General features: G+C 41.1%; 2 protein-coding genes and 1 long non-coding RNA gene across 3 annotated transcripts in view; 1 reads left to right on the top strand and 2 right to left on the bottom strand.

Moving 5' to 3' along the window:
* The window catches only part of LOC142107118 (uncharacterized), a 232,537-nt gene that overhangs the window by 86,522 nt on the left and 132,119 nt on the right, over positions 1-13,896 (bottom strand). The gene's annotated exons all lie outside the window — the stretch shown is intronic.
* The window catches only part of LOC142106815 (uncharacterized), a 54,163-nt gene that overhangs the window by 32,756 nt on the left and 7,511 nt on the right, over positions 1-13,896 (bottom strand). The window contains exon 2 of the mRNA XM_075189841.1: positions 2,873-2,954. The gene's annotated coding sequence lies outside the window, so the exon portion shown is untranslated. The remainder of the gene's footprint in view (positions 1-2,872; positions 2,955-13,896) is intronic.
* Positions 13,694-13,896, top strand: part of HPN (hepsin) — a 45,160-nt gene continuing 44,957 nt past the window's right edge. The window contains exon 1 of the mRNA XM_075189840.1: positions 13,694-13,823. The gene's annotated coding sequence lies outside the window, so the exon portion shown is untranslated. The remainder of the gene's footprint in view (positions 13,824-13,896) is intronic.

The following is a 13,896-nucleotide window of genomic DNA, read 5'->3' as shown; positions in this document are numbered from 1 at the left end:
TTACAAAAATGGCTTCTCTCCTGCAATAGTCCTGTTTTTATGGTCTATCTTCATTGCACACACATGTTTTGTACTATCTAGTGGCACACATACGTGTAGTTTGTAGTACAAAGACTATGCCGTGTCTGTCGCCGCTATCAGTCGGCTCTTAGACCTGATCTGTAGATGAGGCAAATGATACTTCTGAAACCAAAAGTACTTAGGAGATACCCAGGACTTGAATGGGCCACATCTCCATCGGCACGCCCTTACTGTACATTGCCTATGTGCGTCCGCCCCTTCCCTATGGGGGGAATTCAATTGGCCGCGTTACTTGAAAAAGTAATGTGACCTGCGCACTATTACCGTTATTACGGTAGTTTTAACGCCAGATTTTTCCTCGAAGCACCCAGAGCTGCGAGCAGAATGCGGGGGTTAATATTACCGTAATAACAGTAATGGTTTTTACGCGGTGGAACTTCGGGCGGAAATTGAATCCCCCCCTAAGAATCTAATTCATACTGCATCACAGAATCTGGAATATAATGTTTATATTACGCTAGGCTGATTGCTGGTACTGTAACAATCACCATTTATAGATTTGTTACATCAGAAAGACTTTTTATCCGACTAGAGTAATATATTGTGTTTATTTTGAGCACGTCATCATCCTATGTTTTTACTCTCTTATGTTTAATCTGTTTTTCTTTTAAAGTGTGTTATTTTATCAAATGTATGAGGTTTATTGATCCACGCCCGTTTTATTTGTTTATATTTCTGCACTGATTCAGACAACAGGAATGTGGCCAGAAGTATTTATAACTTTAAGGGTGATTTGTGCTGCAATTACAGTTTACCATAGGATGCACTGAATGTGGGTATTGTTTAAACATAGAATAAACAAGGTATTGCCATGCATCCTGATCTGCAATGGAAGCCAGCTAAGCATTAACAGAGACTTCAGTTTTCTCTCTACATCACTGACAATATATTTCCCGTCTCTTTGCTCTGTCCTTGTGGTGAGATGACTGGTTTACACTGACACATGGCTAAGGACGTGTTTGTAGCGGGTTAAATCAACACGAGAGAATTAGGTTTATCCCACAACCTTTTTATATTAATATTAGTAAAAAAGAATAGCATTTCAAATAACCCTCTTCTAAGAAATATTTTTTAAAACCCTAGATAATAAGAATGGATGGTGAGAATTGCATCTAACAAACAGGAATAAAAGTACTTTTTTGTGCAGAAGTTAATATTGATAAATAGGGAGATTTCTCTCCTTAGGCTATTGGTGTAAAAGCCGCCATCATATTACAAAGTCCCCGGTGAGCAACACAACTGGATATAAATGTTAGAAAATCTGGCAATAAAAGTCAAACGCGATTCACTGGATATGAATGTTAGAAAAACAGAGTAATATGTGGATGAACTCAATTGCTGCTTCTAAATGACAGTGGACTCTGCTTCATAATTGTAAATGGTCTAGTCTAGGGAAAATATTTCCAAAACCTGGCAACAAATGTGGGAGCAAATGTAACTTGCTGGATATGAATGTTAGAAAACTTGGCAATAAAGGTTCGGTGTGTAAAATGTATTACGACATCACACCACTGTGTTCCAGCCAATGAGAAAGCAGACTCCCTCAACGTCAGGTCAGTTACCAAAACAGAGTAATCTGTGAACAGATTCAATTGCAGCTACTAATTGACAGAGAACTTTGTGCATTATAATTCTAAAGGGCCTCGTTTGGAGAAGATATTTTTTCCAGTGTGAAAAATCTTCTGCATGTATAGCCTGGAGAACCCCCCCCATCCGTCCAGAAAAGGCCCCATGGCTTGGACAGTTAGCATGCTAAGTAGACTATCTAACATGCTAATCGACCCATGTAATATGCCAAACAGCGCAACAATAGCAGCCACTACCATTCCCTTATTCCACATCAACAGGGGAGCCAAGAAAGGGGTGCAAATTACATCCTTGGGTTTCCACAGCAGTGGTGGTTTGTAAAAATGTTGGAGAGGGTCCAGAGGGGCTCAGGCCCCTGGCCCTATCAGGTCTTGGGATGTGCAGAGCTGGAAAAAACAAAACAGGGGCGGGTGACTAAATGGACCAATAGCAGAGAGCTTGCAGCTTCCGATTTACTGCACAATGGCGCCCCCTAGTGCACTTTCAATCAGTCCCTGGAGGAATCAGGGGAGGGGAATATTTTTTTTCTGCAACACCTTTTGCATAACATTAGACATGAGTCATTGTTTAGATATCAACGCTAGTTCTAGTAGATGGAAACTCCAACAACCTTCTCCATTCACAGGGCCAGGCATACACTGCAGACTTAAGACAGCTTTGTGCAAACAAACATTGTCAGTTCCTTAACCAACAATGATTATTTTATGACAACTGTTTTCCAAGGAAAAGGGTTATTTTGTCCATAAAACAATCAGATGTTGACTTTTGCTTTATGAACCTGTACTTGAAAAATTACAGTCTACGGTCCACCTTTTTCCTTTGCACAACTTTTTCTTGTATTTTTTTTCTCACGGTAAGCTAGGTATCATAAATATCTCTCAGTCTGTGATATGAAACAAATGTAAAAAGAGATTTTAGGTCAGAGTTACCGTGCACATAATCTCTCTGGATAACAATTCATAATTAGATCATTCCCAATTATCCTTACTGAGACAAACAGAAGTTATATTCCTGTTCTCCAATGTATCCCTCCCTATTAGTCAAACTTGCTCAAACTACGAATTATTCATCATCACGTTCATCTTAAAATTGTTGTCCAGTAACATTTTGAAATGATTCAGCTCTTGTGCTAATAGAACTGCACTAAAACTTGACAGACTACAATGCAAAAAAGAAACACAATGTGGTGATCATGTTACACTACCTGATGTCTGTTCACTACGTCGTCTTTGAGGGCTCGTTCACCCCTCTCCGATGTTAGTGCATGATCATCCACTGATCAATACCTGAAAAGAGAATTAAAAAATAGGATGAATAGTTTCCTGTGGGCTACTCCCCATCATTGCATGCTAACAATTTATAGCGCAGCACGTCCTATTCCTTCTGTCATCGTGTGCTACCAGTGCAATATATTATATTAGTAAAGAGCAAAGCAAGAAAAGCAGATGTAAAACACAAAAACAAATTCACTGAAACGCATCTAAAGCTTTCAAGTGTTTTTATCCATCGTCCCAGCGCATATATGTGAACCAGCACCTATACATAGATTAAAAATGAATCCGCTCATCCTAACAAGTGCACCACCTATTCCTGAACTGCTAAAAAACAAAAAAAAAAAACAAAAACCACTTTTGTGGATTTTCCTTTCTTTACAGAAAATCTATTTTAATTGCATGTATTTATTTGTTTCCTTGAAGCTTTACTTTTCTACTACAGTTTAGAGTTGAGCACCCCCCAACTCTTATTCTATCTGCACATTTAAAAATCCCCCCACACCCATGCAGTTCAACATGGTTTAGTCGTGGTTCAAATTTGCTTGTTTCTTTTTTTTTCTGCTTTGCTCCTAAAACAGTGGTGCCCTGAGCTGGGCTCACCAGAGAGCAATTACATGGTACTTACCTCCTAATAGAATAATGTAGAATTCCGAAAGGTGGAATCCCTCACTCAGTGATACATTGTAGCCACGATTGTTATGGTGTCACAGTACATTAGCTGAGGCAGCTTGCACTGAAGTGCTCTTGTGTGAAAGGTAAATTAGTATTTACTCTTCACTATAATATGAGAATATGAAAATTACTCTCCGTTCCGAATAATCACCCACAACGCAAGCTCAGTGGGCAAGTACAGAATGACAGAATTTCTATTAATAATCAGTGATTTATAAAGTGGTAGAATCTCAATTTTAGAGCTTGTTATAATAATGTATAAATTATGTTTTGAGTAATCATATTTGTAATGTGGTAATATAACATGGGGCCACACCATCAGGGACTACACCTTCAGGGACTGATCGTTCCTAATTACACAGCTCCATGTTTCAGGGGAGATCCCTAATACAAAGTAGAATGCCTGTAGAGAGACACAATGTATCATTGCACTAAAATTAAAGATTGGTTTTGATTATTCTCAAGCCAATTTGTTGTACTAATGAACCCTGTAACAGTACCAGCTGGTTTTAATTTAATATATTGTGTTAAAATAATTTTATTTTAATATACATATACTTTTTATTTTATTAGACAGTCTCTACTGTTCCTGGCGGAAAAAACAAAAACTCATTTCCTACACTGCTCCCTCTTACATTTGTGGGTCAGAACTGCCACCTGGAGGAGACTAGGAGAATAAAACATCAAAGTTGGTTTAGCTCTGTGGGGAACTGCTACAGGAACTGTATCTAGCCTCTACAGCAAGCTGCTTTTACATCATATTGTTTCTGAGACCCAGATCCCCACCCTGTTTACTGTCCTATTTAGACTGGCATCACTTGGAATCCTGGGTGGCTTCAACCAGAACTGATCGCTTGGGAGACACTGTGATCTGCGTCTAAATTATTACTTAATTGTCTTTTATTTATTTTACTTTTCATAGCATATCATATTATGATTTTTAGGGTATAGCACACAATTTGGGTTACATAATCTTTTTTTTAACCCTTCCTCTCCCCCATCCTTTCGATATTTCAAGTGTATTCTGTGCAGCTTCGAGTTAAGGTACAGATGAATGATTGTATATCAGGTCCTGATGTCCTAGCTACTTGGGATATTCTGAATATAATAATCGTAGGGGATTTCAACGTGGTTGATAATGCTTTACTAACAAACATCCGGTCACACCGAACTATCCACTCTGGGCTGTGGAATCAGATAGCCGGACTTAAGGCAATCCATAGACTGACTGATCCATGGGGGCTGCCATATCCCACGGACAGATAATTCACTTTTCACCCAGGTGTCCATAAATCAGTATCTAGAAGTGACTGCATTTTACTAGTGGATCCCTTGGTCTTTGAAGTCATTGGGGTGGATATTGGAATAGTATTATTAGTATTATTTATCACGTCCCAAAGTGGCTCCTCACCCAGCTACCCCTTAACGGCCCCCATCATACCTCATGGAAATTCACATCATACTTTTGTAACTCAGAATCCTTCCCACAATGTATTAAATACAACTGGATGAATTTCCTATATACTGATATTGAACACTTAGAGGATCCTATTCTATTCTGGGAAACATCCAAAGCTGTAATGGGGGGGGGGGGGGGGTAGAATTTCATATGTAACAAATAGTAAAAATGAAATCAAAGATACCAATCTATATCTATATTGTTACATTTTAAATAGAATGTGCCTGCCTCTGACCCTAATGAGACCTCATTATCTGACTATAAACAGGCTAAACTAAACTAGCAGAGCTTCCTTTTAGCACAGGCCCAATTAAAACTGGACCATACTAAAAATAGATACGACCAGTGGGTTAAATTACTTATGTGACTAGATCTTGTACATGTAAAAATAATACAACAGCAATTAAATAAGATGACTCCTCTTCCCCCTTCTGTTAATATACTGGTAAGCCAACTCTAAGACCTGGAGAACCTGCTTGCCACCATTTTTATAGAGCGTGAGTTACTCACCAATACTTTGGTGCCCTCAGGACTTATGCTCTAGATGACACAGGGAGGTCCAAGGTGAACAAACACCAGTGTTCAGTAAAAGTCCAAAAAGAATGGTGTACAACTGTCAGGCGCTGCCTCCGCACCCCTCATAGGTGCCGAAAATGGTCGCCTTCCCCTGTGGCACACTAGCGTCCTGTTGCCTAGCAACGGAACGTCCTTCTGGGTTATGGGTGCTGCGAACGCATGCGCAGTGTCTCGCGTTATGTTGCTAGGCAACAGGACACCTGTTCTCTTCCTCCGTGATCGCCGGAACCTCCACCCCAATCTGATTCCACCTGGCTCTATTTAAACCTCACTCTGGCGGCAGGAGGGTGCCAGAGTATTTGGTTTACTTTCTCAGTGCGCCTGTGTTATCTTGCTATTCTTACTATACTGGCTCCTGACTCGGCTTCCCTGACTACTCTCCTGGATATCGTTTTGTACCTCTCTGCCCGTTCTGGTTATGATCCTCTGCCTGTCCCTGACCATTCAGCTGGTTACCTACATTGTACTGCGCCACCGCTGGCTCAGAAGAATGTGACAACAGCAGAATTTAAATCAAAAATCAAAGTCGGGGAAGCCTGAGCTCTAGAAAAGTCCAATCCAGAGGTCAGGGCAGGCAACAGCCAACACTCCAAACCATGATCAAAATCCAATGTCTATGATGCAATGATTGAACACATTAAACAACTGATTCCAAAATGACTTCCCAAAGCGATGACACGACCTGATCACCAAGGAAACAATCTGAAGCAGCATGACTGTTGCGACACCCCCCGTTACCAGGGGAAACATTCAATTTCGGAGTTCGCGATGCAGCTAGATGTTTACTCCCTTCCCGGACTAAAGACGCAGCCCGGCGTCTCTGACGCATCCTAACACCGTAATCAAATCAATGGAAATCCATGAAGGTTTTTGTAATTGCAACCCGAGGCTAATGGGGGTATTTACTTTCCCAATATGGTACATTATAGTCATGCTGCATAATGTAATGGAGCTCTGTTACATTCTACTATTATTTTATCTAAAATTTGGGTTGTAAATCTGTAATATTACACTAAATTGTGCAACATTATGCAACTCACTGTCATCTTATTGGGCATTACTGCAATTAATTGGCATTTCACTTACCTGTTCTTGCTCTTCTCTCTTGCTTGTTCTTGCAGCTTTGTTGTCTTCTCGCTGGCTTCTGGAAAGTTGGGGTCCTGTTTTGAAAATGCAAAGATTGTATTCTAATGAGAAATGTTAACAAACCCTTAATGATTAGGCCCAAAATACTCCATTATGGCCAGATAAAACTACCCCATTGTACAGGCATATATAAGCAATATCTGAACATTTGTGGTCAATCATATACAAACCTCTACCAGCCCTATCTCACTAATATTTAGTATTTTAGTGATCACTGAGACCACAGAGAGTATCCATGTAACTGCGACCACGCAATAAAGATATCATGCCCACCAAAGCTGCTCTATTTTTTTTAAATACCCCCCTCAGTCATTCCTTACCTCCCACCCTGCATCCATTCCCCCCCCAGCAGCTATTTCCCTTACCTTCCCACTTGCAGCTATTTTCATCATCCCCCCTTCAGCCATTTTCCTTAAACCCCCCTGCAGCCATGCCCCCTCACCGTCATTTTCCTTACCTCCCCCTGCTGCCATCCCGACCCCCTGCAGCTATTTTTCTCACCCCACTTCAGCCATTGCCCCTCTGCAGCAATTTTCTTTACCTCCCATCCTGCATCCATTTCCCCCCTGCACCTATTGTCCTCACCCCCTTAAGCCATTTTATTTAAACCCCCTGCAGCCATTGCCCCCCCACAGCAATTTTACTTACCTCCCACCCTGCACCCATTCTCCCCCCTCACCCTGCAGCTATTTTTCTCTTCCACCCTGCAGCTATTTTTTCTCACACACATACACCCCCCCCTGTAGCTACTTCCCCCACCCCTCCTCCTCAACTCACAGCAGTCATCCTCTTCTATGACAGGCAGCTTGCAGGAAATCCCCTTGCCTGTCAGTGCAGGGGCAGAGAATGCTTAGTCAAGTCTGGTGAGATGTGGAAATCTCGGGAGACTTGATTAGGAGCGCCGTGGCTGCACTGGCAGGCAGCTAACAGCATGGGATTTGCGGTTAGGCTGCCTGTCTCCATAGTGACAGTCGGGGCCGCCCCCTTTGGACCGTGGCGGCCCCGATGGTAGACAGCCATAAGAAAAGAAAGTTACAAAAAATTAAATGTTGCAGCGCCACACCCCCCTCAGACCCTGTGCCCCAGGCTGCAGCCTGATCAGCCTAATGGTTGATCAGGCCCTGTGTAGTAGTCACTGACAACGAGGTAATGAAAGCTAAGGCATTACCACCTCCACATTCAGCACAGATGGCAGAACTTATAGCACTCACCAGAGACTGCCAACCTTCTAAAAACAAAACTTTAAATATATACACAGACTCAAAGTACGCATTTGTTGTAGCCCATGATTTTAGCTTGTTATGGAAAATGAACTTCCTCACATCAAATGGCATACCCATTGCACATGCTAAAGTGGAACAAGAACTGTTGTTTGAATTAATGCTACCAAAGGCAATAGGTATCATGAAATGCCAAGCACATACCACAAACACAGATGTGGTGTTCAATGGTAATGACAAAGATGACAGAGCAGCAAATTCAGCAGCATAAAAAGGATTAAAAGAATAAGAATGTGAAATAATGCCAGGATTGTGGGGCAATATCGATGGTAAGCCAATTGCACCAAAAAGTTTGTACCCTGCTTTGGCACAGCTTAATCATGGTTTAACACACACAAAGATTGCTATGGCTCAATTGATTAATGCTTATTGGTTTTCTCCAGGATTCTTTACACTAGCTACAAAATTCTATGCTAGCTGTCTAACCTGTTTACAGGTAATTCCTGGACGCACTGTTCCCACAGAACCAGCACACCTCCCAGCTACAGAGGGACTCTTCCAGGTAATTCATATTGACTTTATTCAACTACCAATGATAAGAAGGTTGCAATATGTTTTGGTTCGTGTGGACTTATTTTGTGATTGGTTGGAGGCATGGTCTATTAATTAAGTGCACCTCTACTCAAAGAATGTGCCTCCTTAACAACAATGTATTAAAATATGAGGCCTTGTTTGTGGTTTGTGTCCTCAAATCACAGAGACAAGGTGGTAAATGTATTAATGTCCGGATTCTTCAACGTGTTCAGCGTCTTCGGCGATTAAATTTAAAGCGGCGCTGCATTGTAAAGGGAAACTTCCCTTTACAATGCAGCGCCGCTTTAAATTTAATTGCCAAAGACGCTGAACTCGCGGGTGTTGAAGAACCCGCATGTTAATACATTTACCCCAAGGACTCATATTTTAACACATTGTGGTTATGGAGGTACCGTCTTTGAGTAAAGGTGCATGTAGTTTTAATAGTTATCTAATCAGTGTAAATGCTAAACTAAATGACCCTCTGTGTAAGGGTGCCAAGATTATTGCTTATAAAATGTATGTACAAATGTAATATTGTTACCCTTCTGATCTGTCTTAGACCAGATTGGTCCGTGTACACAAGAGTTAATAAATTTGACTCTATTTAAATATATTATGTTTTCAGACTCCACTACGACACCCTTAAAGTGACCACAACAATTACTAATGTTTATTTATATCTGATTTTTTTTTTATATATATATATATATATATATATATATATATCAAGTGCAGATAAGGGGGCATTTAGGAAATAGTGACCTTAACATGCAGGAACAGAACTAGAAATTTGGGGGACTCAAGGCAACATGTTTTAAGTTTTCTTCTGTTTTAGCCTTAATCCTGTCACTTAATGGTTTGTGTGTCAGGCATTCTGGGCTTAATATCCCTCATAGTGTTAGCAGATTTTATCATGGTATTTACACTCTTGATAACTTTTGATTTGCCCTAAAAAATATCAAACACAAACTGGTTTCATTCCTCAGTGAGGGTGCGGCCCTTTTCTAAGAAGACAGTTACACCAAAAACAACTCCAAATAGAATGTAGCATTAAATATTATCTATGACAGGCAATCTCACTTCAACAACCAAAGATCACCTTAAAAATGTCACCAAACAAATATTATAGGTAACACTGTATGCATCCAAAAATGATCAGGACATGACGCAGGCTGATATTATGTCTGTACATAGCCTTATAATAGCCCAGTATAGCAGCCCCGTATGAGATACCCATCATGTTACCCAATTATGACATCAAGTAAACTGTCATGAAACCAGATAAGTAGCAGTTACAATAATACTCAGTAATACTCCAGCAATTGTAGCAATGACCAGTAATATTCCAGCAGTTGTAGTAATGACCAGTAATAGGCCAGCAGTTGTAGTAATGACCAGTAATAGGCCAGCAGTTGTAGTAATGATCAGCCCCCAGTAATATGACACATTGATAAAGCATTGTCTGCAGTAACACTAAACACTTGAAATTGATACATTAATTCTATCAGGCAATTCATGGCTCGCCAGCTTCTGTGGAACTACAAGTACAAGCATGCCCTGCCCATTTGCTGGGGCTAGGTCCAGGCAGCTGGATTCCAGCAGTCTAGGTCACAGCTTCTTGGTAACTAAGATGAAGTAAGGGCTCTGGCAGACACAAGGTGGGGTTCACTGATGGGAAACTAAAGGTTTTGCAGTCTGACCAATAATTCTGCTTCCGGAGAGATCAACCGAACCACAGTCATCTGCGTCACTGAAATCTGTTCTGTTTTTGGAAAATGCATAATGATACAATAGCCCTCTCTTGTGGCAGTCTGAGAAGCTTACACATACTGTACTTTGCATAACATTGTGTTGCTTATGTCTGGCAAAGATTCACTTCAAAATATCCAGACATTTGTTACTGTAAATAAACTATTAAATGTGTCACAGATTTTTTTGTTTCATGCTAAACTAATCTCTTTCATTCCTTTGGCAAAGTAAATTGTAAACTGGACCTTGGAAAAGCAGTTGTTGTTAGTTATTTGTATTGTGTAAAAGCATTTGTTACAATGTATCATAATAGACTGGTGCATAAGATAAGAGCGCTTATATAAACATGGGTGGATTACTAGCTAAGGCAGTGGATTCCAAACTTTCTCAATTCAAGGCACCCCTAGGGCCTCAATAATTTATTCAAGGCACCTCTATGCCAAAATAATTACCAAGTAGTCCCCCGCCTTGCTTACCACCGGCCCTGGCCGTGGCACCCCTGTGAGATCGCTGTGGCACCCCAGGGAGCCGTGGCTCACAGTTTGGGAACCACTGAGCTAAGGGTAAGAAAGCTTAAGGTTGTTATAAGTAGAACACAGTCAGATCCGGCTGCAGTTAGGAATAAGGTACCGTAGGGGGCAACACTGAGTTTGTCCTTTTTTTTAAAAAAAAAATATTAATGATGTTGTGGATGATCTGGGCAGTGAGGTGTCTATATCTGCAGGTAATATTGAGCTTTTTAAGATTAATAACGCAGAATAGAGCAGGAAACCATGTGCTCATATACCTGTAACTCACCAAGAACTGACACCAACACTTAAATGCTAAGATAATGTTTTCAGATATATTTTAAAAATACACAGAGCCGTGGGTGTCAGCGGTGATATCAGCCAACTGGCTCAATACTGAAATGTATAAGACCAGACAACAAGTATAATTATAATCCAAACAAAATAAATTGGATCCTTTTCAGACATGCCTGTAAATCTGTTCAACATATGATTGTTATCAGTCTTTTATATTAAAATAATTAATTATAACATTGCAAAATTAAAGAATTGGCGCAAACCAGAGTGGTGGCTTCCTATAAATCGTATACCAAAATTGAACAAGAATATGGTTACACTTCACTCTTTATGGTTGAGATATATTAAAAATGCACTGAAACATATATTGCAACGTATAAATTACCACTTACTCTTTCCCACAGCACACAGGTGCACAACATGGGTGTGATTGCTGTGGTGTGTGTGTGTGTGTATAAAAGGATTGTGGGATCTGGTAGGCGGGGCTTCCGACGCTGACAAGCAGCCGGACAATAGTGAGGGGTTGTGGGCATAGTGAGTTTATTAGAAAGCCGTGGAACCTTTTATGTTTGCAATGAGCTGTTTTATGCTGAAAATAAAACGCCTGCTGATTAAGGAGCCCGGAGCAAGGAGTCTTTATGTGGTGATTTCTACTACGTGAATATACAATTTATTAAAAGTACATATGAATATAAAATGTACTGTATGGCGTCTGAACAACTGTTTCACATTCATAATAAAAACAGTTATAATTAGGGAGAATAAAGGATCATAAATAACAATTACAGATGATTTTTAGCAAGTATTTGAGGTCAAATGAATATAGTTCTTGCATTAGGAGGGTGCAGAGAGTACTCGGAACAGCCCCTCATCCAGCAAGCAGACTCATCACTCCGGAATAAAGAGAATCCTCCTCTTTACTAGCTGCTTTTCTAATAGTACTTTAGGGCTTCGTCATCTTCCCAAAGTTTATACCAGTGAACTAAGAGTCGTAAGTAAGTCGATTATGGCTTAACTTGTTTATAACTCTCAGCTAACTTGTAAAGATACAAATTGATCTTTATTGCAGCAGGAGCTTCCTGCAAAAGGTCCCAACGCACTCTTACATTTAAATCGGCAGCCAATTAACCCACCAGAAAGTCTTTGGAGTGTGGGAGGAAAGCGGAGCATCTTGTTGAAAAAGTAGGAGCACTCATGCACCTAATCCTCCTTAGCCTACATATGCATGCACTTACCCGTAAGTATAGGCATCGCTGAGCCCCATAACAAACTTTCTTGGTGGGCCCAGTGATAGAGGTCCCCCCTCCCAACTACACTGGTCTTCTGAGCATCTGCTGGACCCCTCTCTCCTCCAACTTACGTGAATATAGGTGAAATTGTATAAAAATAAGCTTGTGGTATCCCAAAACCGCTTAAATTTGAGGAAAGTGAATACAATGAGCCTAAATGATCTCTATGCAGCCCCATGAACAGTGCAGCCCCGAGCATGAGCCTAGTGAGCCTAGATGAGACATACAGTTCTACCTGCAGTTCAGCAGCTCCAGCCCTGGACCTTTGTCGCAGTCTGGTGAGCACATTTGCAGTGCAATTGGCCAACTGACATCGCAGCTTTTGGGGCCCAAAAAGAATATTTACACTCATTAATTCTCAAAAAGGATTATTATCAGGAATGCTTGAAAATGCAGGTCAGAATATGACCACTACTGGCCTGTGTGCGAGGTCATCATCCAATCACGCTAACGAGCCACAGTGAAGCTGGAAGAGATATGGCAGCTTAACCTGAACGCTTAATGGCTGGAACTCGTCCAATATGGCCACTTACGTGCTTGTTCAAGGTGGGTATTGGTCTTGACGCTCAGAACTTAGACCAAGCAGCAAGTCCAGCCGGCATGTGGCCACTGTCCTATAGTCTGCACCAGACACCATGGGGTAGATTTACTAAACCTTCTAAAAAGCAAATGTGGAGGTGTTGCCCAATAGCAACCAATCAGATCATATATCATCCTCTAGAACAGGCCTGTTCAACCTGCGGCCCTCCACGTGTTGTGAAACGACAAACCCCAGCATGCTTTGCCAGCAGACAACAAGTTGATAGCTGGAAGGGCATGCTGGGACTTGTAGTTTCACAACACCTGGAGGGCCGCAGGGTGGACAGGCCTGCTCTAGAATGTGCTAGATAAATGGTGGCTAGATCCTGATTGGTTGCTAAGTGACAACATCTCCACTTTTGCTTTTTTAGAAGTTTTATTAAATGCACCGCCATGACTGCGTATAACAAAAGCTATCCCCATGTGAATGTTGTACAAGGCTCTTGTGAAAACACAGTGATTCTAAACCATAAAATCAGAAGGGAACTATAGGAATATTTTGCATGTAACATACTGTCCACTACTTTAGTCCAAAACATCAAAGTAAAACCTTTTTTTCCTGTCTGTCGCGTCCCTTTGAAATGAAACGTATCACCCTGTATAGGTGAGTTATAGAGTCGGTGAGAAGACAGGACGCTGACTGTAGCTGGTTAATGAGTGACAGGGAGTCCAGTTGAAGGGTCAGTTCTGATTTCCCATCAGATACAACCGACCTCCCTCATGAAGCAGAGAATCTGTGCGCACGACCTGTCTGTTTCTTCCTGACCGACCCTTCCTGCTGCTTGGACCGACTGAAGACCCCCCTACCGGTAAGTGTCGCGTTTCCTGGTATAAGAAAAGAGATCTCATCTAATTCAGGAGGAATCATGGCTCTTAGATGTA

This window comes from Mixophyes fleayi, chromosome 11 (genome assembly GCF_038048845.1).
Source record: "Mixophyes fleayi isolate aMixFle1 chromosome 11, aMixFle1.hap1, whole genome shotgun sequence".
Classification (NCBI taxonomy): Eukaryota; Metazoa; Chordata; class Amphibia; order Anura; family Limnodynastidae; genus Mixophyes; species Mixophyes fleayi.
This window is presented reverse-complemented; position numbering and strand designations above follow the sequence as displayed.